Below are 16,949 nucleotides of genomic sequence, written 5' to 3'. Positions count from 1 at the left end.
CAGAGAAAATGATCTGGGAGCTCATATCCTCAGTCGTTCTGCTCTTCCCCATTCTCTTTCTTCAGGCCCAGCTAATACTGCTGGGAAACAGAAGGCAAACTCTCACAGGCAGTAAAAGAGAGCTGTTGCAGGGAGAATAATTTCTGGGAAAACGTGCTCTGGAAACTATCTTAGCTAACGAGATGTAGCAGCATGTTCCAGATTAATGACGAATGCATGCAAATTCATCATGGGGACAACTTGGTGATAACAGAGCAGACTCTCATGCAAATACCTGCTCCTGCTCTTCCTTAATCATTATCAAAATTTACGTTACTATCTGCGTCCATCCAGTGTACCACCAACAGAAATTTTAAAACTTCCAGTTTTACATTAGTTCAACATTTTTTGTGTGTTTGGAGCAGTCTTCAAAATAAAAGTGCCTGCTTCCTGCAGAAAGCATTGACTGACAAGAGCCACCTGAGACAGGCTTCACCTCTCAGAGAAAACCTAGTGAAGCGTCTGGGTTACGTACCTGAAAGACTCATCTGCAAAAAATGTCAGGTGTGTTACTGAAATGATAAAAGATTGCTGGTTAGTAAAGTTCTTCAGGCTGTCTGATTGTCAGATGAGGAAGCTGAAGCAGTAGTGTGTGAAAAAAAATTACTGTCCTCAGTATCAGACTTTCTTGCATAGTGAAGAGCAGGACAAGGTGCTTGGGCAGTATTTTGACCTTTGTGAACAGACAGACACCTATCACTAGGGATGGCTGTCCACTCAGTTCACAGCTTAAAAACCTTCATTTTTTCAGCCAAATTGCAATGAATGATATTTCGAAGTAGTCTCTATCCTTTATTCCTTCTTATTTAGCAAGTACTTAGCAAGTCTCACCTCTTTGCAGTGTGGAATGAGATTATTTTGGATCATTGAATCCCCTGTTGTAGAAGGTGAACCCATGTCACCTCACTCTTAACTCCTAACTCCTTTACTGATTCCTGTCACAAAACAGGGCTGCAGACAAGTGCTGTCCTGGAGACAGGAACTGGAGGCAGTCAGTTCAAAAACTGCTGACAAAATCTTCTGTCCCTGCTATTTTTCTGTTCTAAAACCAGAATTTCTCCTTCAAATGTAAGACATAAATCACATAATTCTTGATGCCCATTTTGGGCCCCCCGTAGGGCTTGGGAGTGCACTCATAGCCAGGGCAGCCTTCTCCTGGGTCCCTGAGTGGTACAAGTCTCAGCTCATACCTGAGCTGTGGTGTGCCTGTGCTCAGCCCCCTCACTCCAGCTGTCTCAATATGGACATATCTGTGGGCTGCATCTGAGCCTGTCACCATCACTGGCCATGCCCTTTTCGTGCTTGGCATGGGAGAACAGCACCCCATCAGTGCAGCACTGCCTGTGTGGCTGGGCTGTCTCTGCTCCGGGCAGTGCTGTTTGGACACTGCCGTGGTGGATGCTGCCCTCTGGGAAGGCCTGTGTCACTATGTTTCAACAAAGAGGCTTTCAATCAATGCACCCCTGATTCTGCTGTTAGAGCTCTTCTCATCCCTCCCTGCCAGAACTGGCATAAGTTACCAACTGTGATGGTTGCTCACTTCAGATCTGTACTAGTAACAGAAAATGAATAATAAAAGCCTTGCTCTTGCAGGCATCAAACAGAGCTAGAAAGCATATGTGCAACTTGTTCCAGATACTCCTCCACAACAACAGCAAATGGTTTTATTCTGTCTTTAAGGATTTTCTTCATCCAAGGTACTGTGCAAGCCATGACAAATGAGCTACTCCTTAACAAACAACTTATATCAGTTAATGATACTTCACTTCATACTGACAAACCTCAGGGCTTTGCTGGTTATGTGGTGTTTTTTAATTATGCCTTCAGACACAGTCTTTTCTAATGGGAAGAGATGACCACTGGGGCAGGTGTTCATCCCACTTGCTTTCCTTGTAGTGATTCCATGCTGGCATGAGCCTGACTGCCAGCAGATTCTACCTCCAGCTGCCATGTAGGATCTTACCTGGCCTCCGCAACCAAATGAGCCAAGCAACCCACAAGAGTCCCTACTCCTGACCATAAACAGCCCTCCCGTCCAAACTGGTACTACTGTAATGCAGGGCAGGCACGTCCTATTTTGGGTGTTACATTCTGGTGTCCCTACTCCCACGGTGCGCATCGCACTCAGTGCAATTTGGCTGTTACTTCTTAGCCCTCTGACATGGCACTAATGCACTTCAGCTGTGAAGTCTCCTCATTTTCCACCACTGAATTTGATAATATGGAGCAGTAAACTGAAAAACTTCTCAATTATGCAAATATGGATGCAAATGAAGGATGTGAAACCTGGCAAAGGTCCTTAGAGGACTGCAGAAGCTGGGGCATGCTGTGACCCAGAGGCCATACTGGAGAATGCATGGAGACTGCTAACACAGGCTGCAGCCTCTCTGGGTACTCTCTGCACTCCCCAGGTTGCAGGGGCAAGAACATGTGTAAGCACACACTGCTGCTTCTTCATGGTAGGACAAAAGGATTGAAGTGGGAATGTGAATTGCCAGTCACTGTTTCTTGCCCTCACAAGCCAGCATGTCACACTGTTCTTTTGAACTCAATAAGCACTGACTAAAAATCTCTTCTTTTATGTCATCCTTGCTCTGCTTGAATAGTTAGTCCGGAGAGGACTGGTTTAGAGAGGAGGAACATGTTCTAATTCCCAGCCTACCTGTATTTATATCTAGCATGCAAACATTGTCTTGTGCCTACATTGTCCTTTCTCCAAAGCATTCCTCTATTGTACAATTACAGGCAACAAGTGTGCTCCCCTTCCTACCCTCCTATTAGGATGACCAAGTTGAGTTGCCAGCCTTCTCTCACAGCAGAGATGCGCGTTCTCCTGCCCCTCCTGCCTATGTAACATTGTTTCCTGACCAGCAACTAGCCCAGCAGACAGGGCTCTTCTGAATGACCTGCCCCTGCAGACATGTTCTTCAACCATATTTGCATCTCACGTGATTGTCTCTCGTGGTAGTTCATAGTCATGCTCCCGTCTGTTTGCAACCACATGCCTACCTCTCTTGCTGGCAACAGAAAGGGCCTTGCTGTCGCATGGCTTATGTTATTCTCAAATAGATAATCTTTCATTTTATTGACATTCATCCCATCTCTACTGCTGTAGTACTGAAGTTCATCCACTAATTCCAATAGGATATCCAAGTCTCCTCACTTTTCATGTTACCACACGGGTTCAGGACTTTAACAATTCTCACCCACACTGCTCATATTTATTGTGATGAAATCACTAATGGAACTATTAAAGAAGATGGGTCTTAAGAAAGAGGAATTTCTGCTTTTAATCTCTCCCTGATTTAATGCTTTGCAGTGCCTCCTGCTCCATTTACTCTACAGACCCTAGATGGCGAGGACTAACAGAAGAGCTTGTGCACAGAGAGCCCTATCTTCATGGAGCTGTGTGAAAAGGCAGCTCCAGCCCAGGCAGATTGCAATTGAGATCTGGCAGGCAGCGACTGTTACAAGCCAGCATCAAGTCACTCTGATGCCAGCCAGTGAACAATTGATCAGTGAGAGTAGTGGTGGAAGTTTGTGAGATGATTACCAATGTGTTGTGGCTCCAAAATGGTTGGTTTTCCCATCGGCCCTGCAGTGAGAGCCAGCTTGAGGAGGGGACAGTCCCCAAGAGCCAGTGACGGCATTTATAAGTGTTCCTTTCCTATAGGCACAGTGCTTGTGCTAGAGAGACTCTGTGGACACATCAGTATGAAAGAGTAACACCACTGAGACTGGTTTATTTGACCAGGTGGGTGAATTCAGCTGCTCCTGTGCTAGTAGATTCAAGTGTGCCCAGCATGCCTCCAAGTACCTATTTCAGTAAACCATTAGATCAGTCCCTGGCCCACACCTGGCCCATGGCAGTGAGCACAGTTCTGACTAATGCCTGGGCATGGTTGAAACAGTGTGGGTGGTTTGATGCAGCATCCCTGCTTAGGAGGATGAGACAATTTATTAGCATAGATGTAAGCCACTCAATGCCAGTTGGCCTCAGCACCTGGGAGTGTTCCTAGGCACATTTAATTTATTATTATAGACACAGATTTTGTGAATACCACTGTGGGATACCTTGGCAGTGTGCATGGTGCTATGTGGCCCAGATCTATTTGAATAAGAAAGCATCTTTTTGCCTTTAAAAAATATGAGTACCTGCTGTTATTTCAGGGGGGCTCAGTGTACCCTCTACTAGTCTGGCTGATGAGGCCATTCCCTGCCATGAGAGCACCTGGCATGAGATGGCTCAGTTGTGCACTGAGCTGCTGCTTAGTGGATGCAGAACCAGTTTTAGGCAAACTGAAAGCAAAATGGCACTGTCTGTAATCGAGCTGAGGTGCCAGGAAGCCCAGTGTTCTTCAAAGTAGTGGGGCGGGAGGTAAACGGCACAATATTTACAAGGATCATGCAAAGAGCTTTGGCCAAAGTGGGCTTAGGACACCATCAGTTTGCAGGCCTGGCACAGGCAACTAAACAGCTCATCTGTCATTGTTGGGAGCAGTCCAGGTAGGTATTGCAAGGGCTTTGTGTGCCTGGAGCTTTGTGTGGCAAGCGGCAGTGCACAGGGAAAGAGGTTAAGGAATTGTGATGCTGCATTACTTCGTCACATCCATGCCAACTGGCAACTTCTTTATGTAATTTTGAAATCTATTAAAAGTTTGGATGATCCAGCCTGTTTCTTGTGTTTCCTGAAGTACTCATCTGCCAAGGGACTGTGGAACTATGGTCTTTATTAAAGCAAGTAAAAGATACTGTGCTGGTTTAAAGGTAAACCAGCAGGGGAAATGAACTCAACTCAAAAGAGAGATTGTAAGTCAGAATAACAATTTAATAAAATAATACAATAAGTACAATTATACAGACAAACAATTGGTTTTAACCCACAAAACCCAAATGTATAACCCAGCACTCTGGGGCATGAACAGAGTGGTGTTCGTTGGGCCCCCTGAGTCCAAAGTAAAAGGAGAGGGGAAAACCTGTTGGTGAGAGTGCTGTTGCAGTCTGGTCAAGAGTGGTGATTGCAGTCTGGTTGAAAAGTGGTGGTTGCAGTCCAGTCGAGAGTAGTGGTCTGCAGTCTGGTTGAGAACGGTGATCTGCAGTCTTCCTCTGGATCCCACGAGTGGTTAAAGAAGTTCCAAGACTCCAAGATTATATATTCTCCAGTTCAGGCAGGAATGCCCAGCACTTCCCTCAGGGCAGGGAGCTCCACAAAGGGTGTGAGGACAAGAGCACCCTCCTATCTCGCAGGCCTCTTAACACCCAGTTTATAGCCTGAGGAGTCAGGCTGCTCTGGGCAGGTGGTGTAAATGGTTCATTGATAACAGTTTCTGGGAAATGGCATGGAAGGCTATAGAATACACAGTTTTGGGTTACACCCATGATGTTTGGGTTACAATGATGAACTGGTCCCAGCTGTTCTAACTAGGACAGATTTAAAAAGAATTTATATAGCTTTCCGGAGAACTAAGGAGACAAGCAAAATTTGCAAATGTCAGCAAAATGCCTGCCACGCTCTCTGTGGAGAGGATCCCAGCCCTATGCAATATCACCTTCCCAGTGATGGGGTTACTTGTTACCAGTATTTCTGCACTTCCCCTCACTAGTAGGTACGTCAATCAGGGCTTGACTCCATGGGGAATTGGCTGTGATAGTACAGTCATGGCTGTAAGCTGGTATATGACCACAGACCACAATGGCATTTCAAGCATGATAACAGGATTTCTCAGTTTGCCTAGGAGAACTTCTACTTTGCCATTTCCACCAGTATGTATCATTGCAATGCCATTCAGTATACCAGCGTATCTCTGTGCAAGGCTTAGCATTCCAGAGTAAAACTGGCACTGCTTCTGTGCAGTGAGTATGTTTCCTTGATCAATTTACAACTTAGGCATGGAAAATCAAGAAAAGTGATAGTAATGTTTTTTTCTGTCTGGTTGTAACTAACACCTTATCTGCTTTTCAGTTATAGCCTGAGTTTGCTATCATTTGCTACCACTTGCTACCACTGAACCATAAGGGGACGAGAGGAAAAGTACAGAACAGCTGGGTTTAATGAGCTGGAACAGATGTAGGTACTAAAGCAGTGTGTACACTTGTCATGCAAAGAGGAGCTACATGTATATAAATGACAACCAATTTAAATCAAGACTTCACTTATAGAATTTACAACAGGCATTATACCCTGAAAAAGGCTCAAAACTTGGTGTTTTACATTCTTTCATTTACAACAAACAAATCCAAAGCAACTTAATTTATGGGGGCATAAAGTATTGATCTATATTTTAATATGTGGTGAACTTTTCCTTCTGGACTATGTCATGGTTTACTTTTACAGCTGTCTGTTCCTCTTCTCTTGCATTTTATGTCAGGCTATGTGGGTGTTTCCAAGGCAAGTTCCTAGAATGCTTTGGAGCATTCATTGCCTTGTTGAGCAATCATTTATTCTTTTGAAGACTACTCCAGAGGTGATGCATCAACACTTTGGAGTGTTCGTGTAGTACTCATGTGCAGCTGGAAAGGAAAAAAATCTTAAATCCCTTGAAGAGAAATGTGATAGTTTTATAATTTCAGTGAAAGCATTAAAAATAAATCATATGTTAAGAGGATCTCCATACTTCAACACTAATGCAATCTTAAATGACAGGATCTGGTATTGGGTACACGGATTTTTCTCTGTGGGATTAAAGATGTCAATTTATATTTATGCAGATAAATTAAACTGCTTCATTTTAGACTGAGATTAACTATTTTTCATGCTGGTAGCTTGACAGTTTCCAGTATTTAAGCAAGACTGGGATGAAATCATGATGAAAAAAATGTCAATCTGTAATTTATTCTTTAAATCAATGCAAATAGTTAGTCCTAAGGCTAGAAATTTAATAAAAACATAATGATTATTAAAGATGGCTTAGAGGAAATTGAACGTCCCAAAAAGGTGTTGCTTTTGCAATAATGGCAGTATCTGTTTCAAATTTGAAACAGCTTTTCCTAATTACCCATGAAAAATTACTATTTCACTTTTATGGATTCAGTCCATGAAAGTCTTCCCCTACCATCACACAGCCACCTGCAGACAGGTGGGCAGCAAGCATCACTAGCAACTGGCCACAGGTCAATGAAATCGCCTGTGTCCAGAAGGGATTCAGCCTGAGAGAATTCGACTGGTCCACTTTGCCAAGTGGCTGGTGCTTGACTGGTGTTTGCAAGGTGCCTCCTTCCAAAAGCTCTTTCCAGCAGATGGTAACAGCTGGGTTGCACCTGACTTTGGAAAAGAAGGAACCCTTATGAAGGACTCATGTGTGATCCCAATGGCTTTTTCTTGTGAGATGGCTTTTTTTGTACCAGGGCATGGTTTACTCAGGCTGTTGGGGAGGACACGGGTTGAGGGACCTGCCTTGATACAGCAGAATATTGGTCTGGATCCTGCAATACAGGAGTCATCCCAGCAATTCCAACAGAATCTGACCTTTATGATTGTGAAACATATTCCTTAAAGTAAATGAAGTGTCTTCTTACCCCTGATTTGAAAATATTTATGACACTGGATATTTTTGATTACTCTAATAGTGGCCATTCAGACACTGTAAGGCTACATAAGAAAAAGCAGAGGGTTGCCAGGACTCCCTGTGGTAGTCTTTTATTAATGGGTGGATCTATGCTACACAATGCTCCATACAACAGATGACTATGTAAATTACTTCTCTCACTCCATATGTATATCACAAATTATCAATTTAAGCTAAAATAATACAAAAATATGTGTTTCGATTAGGTGTATCAATAAATGATGTTTCATTGTTCTGCTTTTCTAGCAATAGTCTCATTTTACTCCTATTATGCTGTCAATTCAGTTTTGAGGGTGCTCTGGAGTAACCAGGAGGCTAATTACCAGGACTATAATGGTGCAGCAAGCTGTATTTCCAGCTTGATGGTTGACATCCAATACTTAAGAATCCAAATTTCATTCAAAGAATTTTTTCCTGACTGCACCTCAAGCACAAGTCAGAGCTGTAACATGTGCCAGTTTCCACACATTTTCAAAAATTCCAATCAAAAGGAGCTGACTGCAACTTTTCATCTTTATTCAGAGATAAATTACTGCACACTAAATCACGGTTGTTTAATGCAGATAAGGAAGGAGAATGTTCTGGAGACACAGAGATTTGTGCTATCTCATGTTAACATCAACATAGGAAGTGTCTGCCTTGAGGTCTGATCCTGAATTTTTGGGGCAGTTCTGATGCTTGCATACAATAGGCAAAATGCAGTTCTTCATATGTGACATTTTTAACTCACTTTCATTTAGAAATGAGGTTCTGATGCTTCTGTTGTCTTCATGTGGGGTCTGTCTGTCTATAATTCCCCATCTTTTTATACTGAATGCAGTGCCCAGCTGGAAGCACACCTGAAATATAATGATTTAAATCCATATGAGTTTCATGGAGACAAGCAGCCGGATGGAAGGTACGGGCTGTTCTTAGCATTACTAATTTAGAGACTCCACACAAAGGAGAGGTGTTACATCTGCCTCAAGTGCAGAAAATACTTGGATAAATACCTTTATATCTTCTTAAACACAAGGGAATCCTCTGGAAAATAATATCATTAGTTCTGCTGCTCAAAGAACTACTTGCTTAGAGGTGCTTAATACAAAAAAAAATTCACCAGTCCAACCTACAAGTGACTAAGACCAATTCTTTGTATGTGCTTGTGATGATGGCTGGAAAACACCAGGCAAAGGTCTCTAAAACCAGGACCTTCAAGGGTCAATGTGAGACCTGATTTTCACTGTTTGGGCTGAGAATGACATTGTCACAGAGAAGAACACAGCTTTTCTTTGGCAGTAAGCCTCTTGCTAAAAACCTCAAATCAAAGTTCAAAATGCATATAAGTAAGTAGCAGGAAAAAATAGGTGCAGATTTTACTGTAGTCTATCCAACTATAAATCAGGAGGAACTCCTTTTGTACGCAGTGGGATGAAACGAGTTTGACAGCAGCATTACTGAAAGTATACAGGCTTGGGGTCTTGAGGTGCCCTGATACAATGACTTATCTACTTGCAGGCATTTTCTCCAAATAATTTCACAGCAGACTGGTGGTAGCTGCACAGAGGAATAATACAATCATTTTTATTCTATTACTGCTTCACTAATACTAACATCTGCCAATTAGAGCTTTGCTACTGTCTAGATCTAAAGTGAACTCTGTGCAGTACAGCCCCTCCATGATCCCTGCATGTCCCAAATTCAGCTGTGGCCAGACAGCCACACCAGGCAAAGGACGGGGAAGTTTGCCACATGAGGAAAGGCTGAGAGAATTGAGTTTGTTGAGCCTTGAGAAAAGAAGGCTTAAGGGACACCTTATCACCATCTTCAAGCAATTAAAAGGTGGCTACAAAGAAGACGGAGATCCCCTTTTTTTTGCAGGGAGTCACATGCAAAAGATGAGGGGTGATGGGTACAAGTTATTCCTGAGGAGACTTTGACTGGAAATGAGGAAAATTTTTCACAATGAGAATGATCAGCCACTGGAATCTCCATGTGGTGGATTCCCCAACACTGGACACTTCTAAGATTCAGCTGGACAGGGTGCTGAGCCATCTTGTCTAGACCATGCTTTTGCCAAGAAAGTTTGGATAAGATGATCCTTGAGGTCCTTTCCAACGTGGTGTTCTATGAGTTTATGAAACAGAAGGAAGCTGCAAATATTAAGGTATTCCTCTTGTCCACTCCTTCATTCCAGAAGTCAGGAATTTAGTGAGAAGAACTTAACCTGCTTACAGAGAGGTTCAGAGAATAAATTCCAAAGCAGTTGGAACAAGCACATATGTAATTGAAAATTTGCATTCATACCTGAGTGACCCAGCCAGAGAATATCTTGGGACAGATCTGATCAATTGTAACAAAATCTTATCACTCAAATTTCAACAGTTCAGCACTAGTACTTGTCATATAAATTTAAGGAAGTATGAACACTCCATGAACAGAAAACAGACAATTACATTCAGCCAAAGTCTCTTGAGCTTTAAATGTCTTTCATCCAAATATTGTTCAATCTGTTGAAGATTTTCTTATGCAAGCTGGAAAGATTAGAAATATCTATTTTTACCTTTGTCTACATAAACTTCCCCTTTCAGGCAGTACCAGTGCACCACCACTGTCACTCTGGTTTTAAATACTGCCATGGAATCAATAAAAACTATTCCTGTTCTGTATATCCCTTGCAGCACAAATTTCTATTTCATATCATCTAAGGTCTTTCAGATTTGTTTCAGTGTTCCACCTTTACCTTTTATTGAACCTAGCAGTTTTGTAGTGTACAGGAAATGATAAATTATACTAGTTTCAAGTGGACAACATCTGTGTTTGTTTCCTGGGGGAAAGCAAAGCTGATATTATTTCCCTCTCTGTGTGAAGCTGCTGTGTGATTCTTCCAAATGGCTGAAGTAGCCACTGGAGTGATCCACATATAAGTGGCCTGGGAGTCTAATTATCTAAGGACCATTCATTTGAGCATATTAAAGGAAAAAAAAAATTACCAGGCCAATTATTGCTATTATTATCATCATCATCATCATCAACAACAACATCATTAATTGATTAAGTCATCATTAATTAATTGATTAACTGATGATGATGCACTGTGCAGTGGAAAAAATGTACTGTTTCCACCTAGAGTACTTCATCAAATTATTTGATTGTTTAGCTAAATCCAAAGAGCGCAAAAGCCCTTCGTTATAACGACAACAAAAACCTGCTGGATGAAGAAGGCTGTGAATTGTGAAGCTGTAAATGAGGACACATTTTCGGACAGGAGCTGCTCTACTCTGTTTAAGGGCTGCCATCTCAGGGCAGGGCAGCACTTCCCAGGGACGTCAAGACATTTCTGCACCCTTGACCCAAGATAACAGCTTCTCATGGTGGCAACCAACGAGATCTTGTTGAGAGTAGTCCAATGGGCAAAGATGTGTTTCTTCTCTCTGTACTCTTCAAGCCTGTTCACTACTACCACTGCACTGAATCTGTTGTGTTGCTTGACCTGAAAGGCCAAAGGAGTCTGAAGTGTGTTTCTTATGAAGGGGTAAGGAGTAGTTAACTCCCATTATTCTTCCTGTTGAATCTGTACCGTGATTTCTTCTTTCATAATGCCCACGGTATTGTTTCGTATCTCCCAACTATGTTTTTTGGTGCCATATAATAATGAAACATCATGAAATTGAAGTTCTCTTCTGAAAAATTCTAAACTGGTGTGAATTGAAATATTAATAGATTTATTCAGCAGAGCAAAACCATACATGGTACAGTACAGCCCTGTAGTTAACTCTCTGGGTGTGTCACAAGAGAGTCTTTGGCTGGGAGTTGTCTTGCAGGTGAAGCCCTCTCTGCTCCAGAGCTATACACAGCTCTTACCTTAGTGAGATGTTTATGCATAGCAATGGCCAGAATGGTCACCCAGGCTGGCTCATGGAGCTTTATCCAAGCAGGTTAAAGATAGGTTCTTTTTGGTTATGTTTGGGAGCTGGAGGTCTTACTTTCTCATAACAGAGTATGAAATTCATCCAGGCAGGTAAGAGGGAAATAATAGATTTTATATCTAACTGGGAAGGCATGGAAGGCAAGAGGTAAGATGATGTAATTTGACAGCAAGTCCAGCCATTCCAACATCATCTAGCAACTAAGTTCTAGCAATACAGTAAAGTTGACTTGTCAACAACTGTCTTCACCAAAATCTCAGAGGCTGATGCCATTTGTTTGCCTTTATTCTGCTTATTAGGTTGAAGTAGGAGGAAGTAAATCATATTCCCAGAAAATCCTCCAAATCTAGTTGCATTCCTCACTTAAAATTATTTATTGCTGACCTTTCTTTCTCCCATATAAGAGAAGACTTTACAAGCAAACTATCAGTTATTTTCTGACTTTCCCAAACAGTAATGACACTAATACATATTCTATCTCCCTTAATATTTTTTATTGAGTATGCTGATCTCTACTCACAAAACAGCCACACATTCCAAAGAAAGATTGAAAAATACACCAAATTTTTAAAAAATATTATTTCATTTCCTCTTTTGCAGATCTTGGCAGATAGATGTTTAATGAGACTGAATTTTGTTTGGTTTCCTAATATCAGAATCTTGTGTTGTAAAAACCTTACTAAAGAGAGCTTTTTGTGATATCAATCCAAACTTATTCCCGCATCCAGTGAATTAAGTTAAAATATTTGCTATGCTTACAGAATCCAAAAATGTAAGTGCACTTCTTAAGACATTCTTTGGGGGTACTTGGGATATCCAGGTCATCCTCATGGGCTGGCAGAAACAACATGGGGGTTAGAAGAAAAGCTGGACCTTCCCATAAGGTGGGCAGCTGGAGGACATCAGGATGCACCCACTGTCTTAAGTAATAGTAAGCACCCATGCACAGATAGCTGAATCCTGTCCAGAATCAGCACTCTACCAGTTCTTTTTTCATTTGGATCCTTTTCAATCTCTGGATGAGTTCAGCAGAAAGAGAGATGAACCCATTCATAAAAATGAAGGGCAGAGAGGGGGATGTCACTGTGATCAGAGAGTTTTCTCCTGCCATCATTCTTCATTTTCCACCAAAGAAATTCAAAGCCAGCAGTCTAGTCAAGAATGTTTCCAGGCCACCTGTGGCTGTAAGGAACAGGGAAGTTAGGAGGTAATAGGGAAGACCTGGATCCTTAAAACAGTCAGCACTGGCTGTAGCTTGCCATGTTTAAGGCACAGAAGGCTTTCTGGAGTTCTGTAGGTCAGTGTTCCACCAAAGCAAAACAGCCAGCACCCAGTAGAAAAAGCAAGAAATAGAGCAAAGAAAAGAAATGTGGGACTCCTTTTACCTTGCGTTTTCTCATCATTGTCAAATATGTTAAGGAAAAGAAATTAGGGTAGCACAAGTCCTACAAACAGCATGATAATGTAGAAGAAAACAGAGATTCTTGGATGGATGGGACCAATTAAGCAATCTATACCTGCCAGGAAAAGAATATCCTTGCAACAGCAATGATTGCAATAACAGCACACGAAAGACTGATTCTTTCTTCTTCAAATACAAATAAGACTTGGAGCACATTGTGGCATGTGGCATACATGTCTGGGAAATGAAAGGCATCTGATATTTGCTTAGCTTCCAAGAGGAGAGTAGCATTTTGGCACAGCCTAAGAGGCATAGAAAAGCAGGTGTAAGGTATGAATTTCACATTACTTGCTTCTATTGCCAACATTACATGCTCTGTTTCTTCAGTTGGAATCTTACATTTAGAAGACCAAAAGATGACATTGTGAAGCATACAAGAGAAGAATTACACAAGCTCTGGTTGTTCAGCTATGCACCAGTTTGAGAAAATGCTTTCTGGGAAAATCCATTAAAGTAAATCTGATATGACTTGCCTACCTGTAACATATAAGTGAGCTTCACAAAGTGCTGGCACAATTAGATACAGTCATCATTTCTGCAGCATTCAGCGTTTTTAAAGGAATCTGTACTAAATTCATATTAATTTGAAGGCTATTCTGGCTTTAAAGAGGCTTTATTGAGTTGAATTCAGAAATTTCAACAGGAATTTTGAACCAATGTCACCTGGATAAATTTAATGGCAATGAACCACTGACTCTGAGCACAGGTCTTGTAGCTGATCAGTGCCAGAAACAAGCACAGAGAAAGATAGGTTAATAGGCCTAAACATGTTTAATATGCAGGAAATATTTGGGGGAAGGTTTTGGATTAATCTCTTCTTCCTTATTTGCCCAGAATAATCACTCCCCGAGCACTGGAAAGCAGAAGAGGAATGGATCCAAATGCATTTGCTGAACAAAATGGTGATCCTATGAAGTCAGCTCTCATGGATTCAGAGGCTCATCCAGGGAGCCATCCCCCCCTTGCTCACCTCAGGCAGGGCTGCATTTTGTCACAGAACACCAGTGGGTTGGATGGGTGCATCACTGCATAAGCCTGGATCCCTGTTGCAATGAATATTAGGTGCCCATGGCCACCTAATGCATTTCCAAGTATGTTGTGGTCACTTATCTTTCATTATTAAACTCCTGAAAATTATATAACATGATATTGTATTATTATTGGGGAGGGGCTTTTATTTGTTTCCTACTCTGTCATAATTGGTTACCTGACTTCAGTAGTTTTTACACTCAAGAATTTGGTTGGCAGTTTATCCCTCACTTCTCTTTTCTACACCAGTATTAACTTCTACAATAATCACCAGTTTTCAAACAATTTCTCTTCATTTTGTTTCTCTGACTGATACAATATGTAAAGCCTTTAATGTGTGTTTATTTAACTGAGACATCTCTTTACTAGATGTCACCTGAATGAGCTGAACTGAATTGAACGAGCTGAAAAGGATATTTTTCAGCCTCAATGGATCCAGATTTTCTCTGGAATGGTTACCAGAAAAAGAAAACATGAGACTTTTCAGCCAAGGTTTCAAGCACTGGCTGACCAGTGCTGCTCAGATCATATCAATCTCCTAAGGGGGCAGAGCAAGCCCTTTAATGTACTGATACCAACCGAATGGATTAATATCCCTTTTGTATTTCATCTAGATGTTAGATATTTTCATGCATACTCTTGTGTTGTGCAAATTCTGTTGAAAAGTGCTTATATGAAAGCAGACTAAGACTGCTTCATGTTTGACTACTTTTCCTAATGGAAAAGTTTCATAAATACATAAAATGTTGTCATTCCCGTGGCACCTCGCTTTATGTAGTTTCCTGATTTTTGCTTCAAGGACTTGATCATTCTCAAGTCATGTGGAGCCAGTTATGCATATATTTAAACCCGATGTTGATAGAGCATTTTTATGCAAGAGTGTGCAGTGTCACTCAAAAACTAGTGGTTTTAATAAGATTGATGGTGGCTTCATCAGATTTCTGGAAAGGATTGGAATCCTGATCAGCCATTTCTCTTTGTAAAATGAAATTTTAGCAACACAGAGAATGGAGAGTGGTTTAGACTTGCATTTCTTTTGAGTACAGCTTCTTTCTGGCCCCATCTGTCTCTGTGAGACTCCTTTCAGTGTAGTTACCTTCTCTGACCTGCCCTCCCCACATTTCTGGGATGAGAAGGCACCAGACTGTTTTCTTTAGATGGTGAAAATGATAAATGTTTGTAGTTACTAGCTGCAAGGATTTACAACAAATTTGGAAGCTGCTGGCTGCTGTTAGATGGTGGGTGGCAGTTTTGGGGCTCTTAAGCCATCTGCAGCTCTCAAGCTGTTCAAGTGCAATTTGTTACGCTGGGGCTGCATCCCTGAGCAGAGGGAGGCTGTACTAACATGGGGCCAACTTGATATTTAGCAGCAGGAGATCCAGGAGAGACTGCTGAAGCCAGCACAGCTGGCTAGCAAAGGAGCAATCAGGTGTCCTGGGAACCTACTGTCATCTCATGCCCACAATCCCTTGACATTTTCAAGTATGTGGACTCTGTGTAGGGTTAGGAAGCTGAGTAACTGTTCCTTCACTTGCATTTTTATTTTATGACCCCATTTAAGCCTCTTGGAGGTGCTCCTAGAGGGAGAAAGAGGTTCAGTCATAACCCAGTTTCCAGAAACCTTAGCAATACAACAGTCAGAACCTCAGGTATGACAAGTATAGTGGAAAAAAAGGCCTGACAGCTATGATATTCCTAAAGATAATTGGTCTTTACTGAGGAATTGTACCATTAAAGAGTAAAAAATTGAATTATTGACATAAATGCAGTGAAAAATCTGGTAGAGAAGCAATATCTGAAAGCAATATAAGCAATTTTCCCAGAACCTGTTCTTCTAGAAGACTGATTTTACTTATTGAGGTATTGCACAATCTATAAACAGATGAAAATACTCTGATAGTGGATAAGGAAGATGTATAATATAAAGCAAAAATCCCCTAGTAAGTCCTGTGACATACTTGAGTACACTCCCTAGGGGCACACAATGTGTAAGTGAGACAACACCGATATTAAAGATCAGATATTGTGGACACAAATCACAAGAAGGAATAAAGAAATCTCCACTCATGGAACACTTTAATGACATGAAACCTCCTTTCACATCTTTAGAGTTTATAGGTATTCACTATGTCCCGAAAGCCCCCAGGGAGGGGGAGGCAGGAGCAGCTTATTAAGAAAGTGAAAAGCACAGAGGATTTAAAACTTAAACGTGTCACTAGCAAATAGAACAAATCAATAACTGAAATAGGTTATGTATATATTTGTCTAAGACTGGGAGAAGAAATCTGCTTGATTACAGACATTTAGGTGAAAGCCCCACGAAAGGCAGAGCAGTATTGTTAGCTACTGTGGGCAGCGCAGGGTGCAGCAGCAGAGACCTTTGGCTCATCACAACTATTCACAAATGCATTCTGTGAGAAGCCACAGGCAGTTGCCTCTTTGCTGTGTGCTGCTGCCTTTCTCAAATGGTGTGCTCCCTTCTGTGCAGTCACAGCAAAAGCATCACTCTTACTAGTTTGGACAATGTAGTATTTGCGGAGACAAACCTGTTTTGTGCCTGTAGCATGGGAGTGGGCTACAAATGGTCAGACATCACCTTAGTTTTAGTATTGCTAATGATCCCAGCTACTAGTGTACAAGGGACACATATACAAGGACAGCTTGCGTCCTCCAAACCTCACAGTGTTATTGTACCTGGAACAATACAGAACTGACACGTTTTTCCAGAAAAAGATGCTTTGGAAACTGATGTTTTAGTCTTTCTTTGATGATATGGATTTGCTGTGAGGGACTACAGTAGGCAGGAAATTAATGTATTCCCTCACTGCAGACATGATGGAGATTGACTAAATGTAGCTAAATTCACAGCTTCTCTACCTTCCTTTTAAAGTGGTTATTCCTTGAATATTTGTTTGAATCTCTGTAGAGCTCTAGAGCTTAGTATGG

Source organism: Pseudopipra pipra, chromosome 1 (assembly GCF_036250125.1).
Source record: "Pseudopipra pipra isolate bDixPip1 chromosome 1, bDixPip1.hap1, whole genome shotgun sequence".
Taxonomy (NCBI): Eukaryota; Metazoa; Chordata; class Aves; order Passeriformes; family Pipridae; genus Pseudopipra; species Pseudopipra pipra.
The sequence above is the reverse complement of the archived record's forward strand: the minus strand, read 5'-3'. Positions refer to the sequence as shown.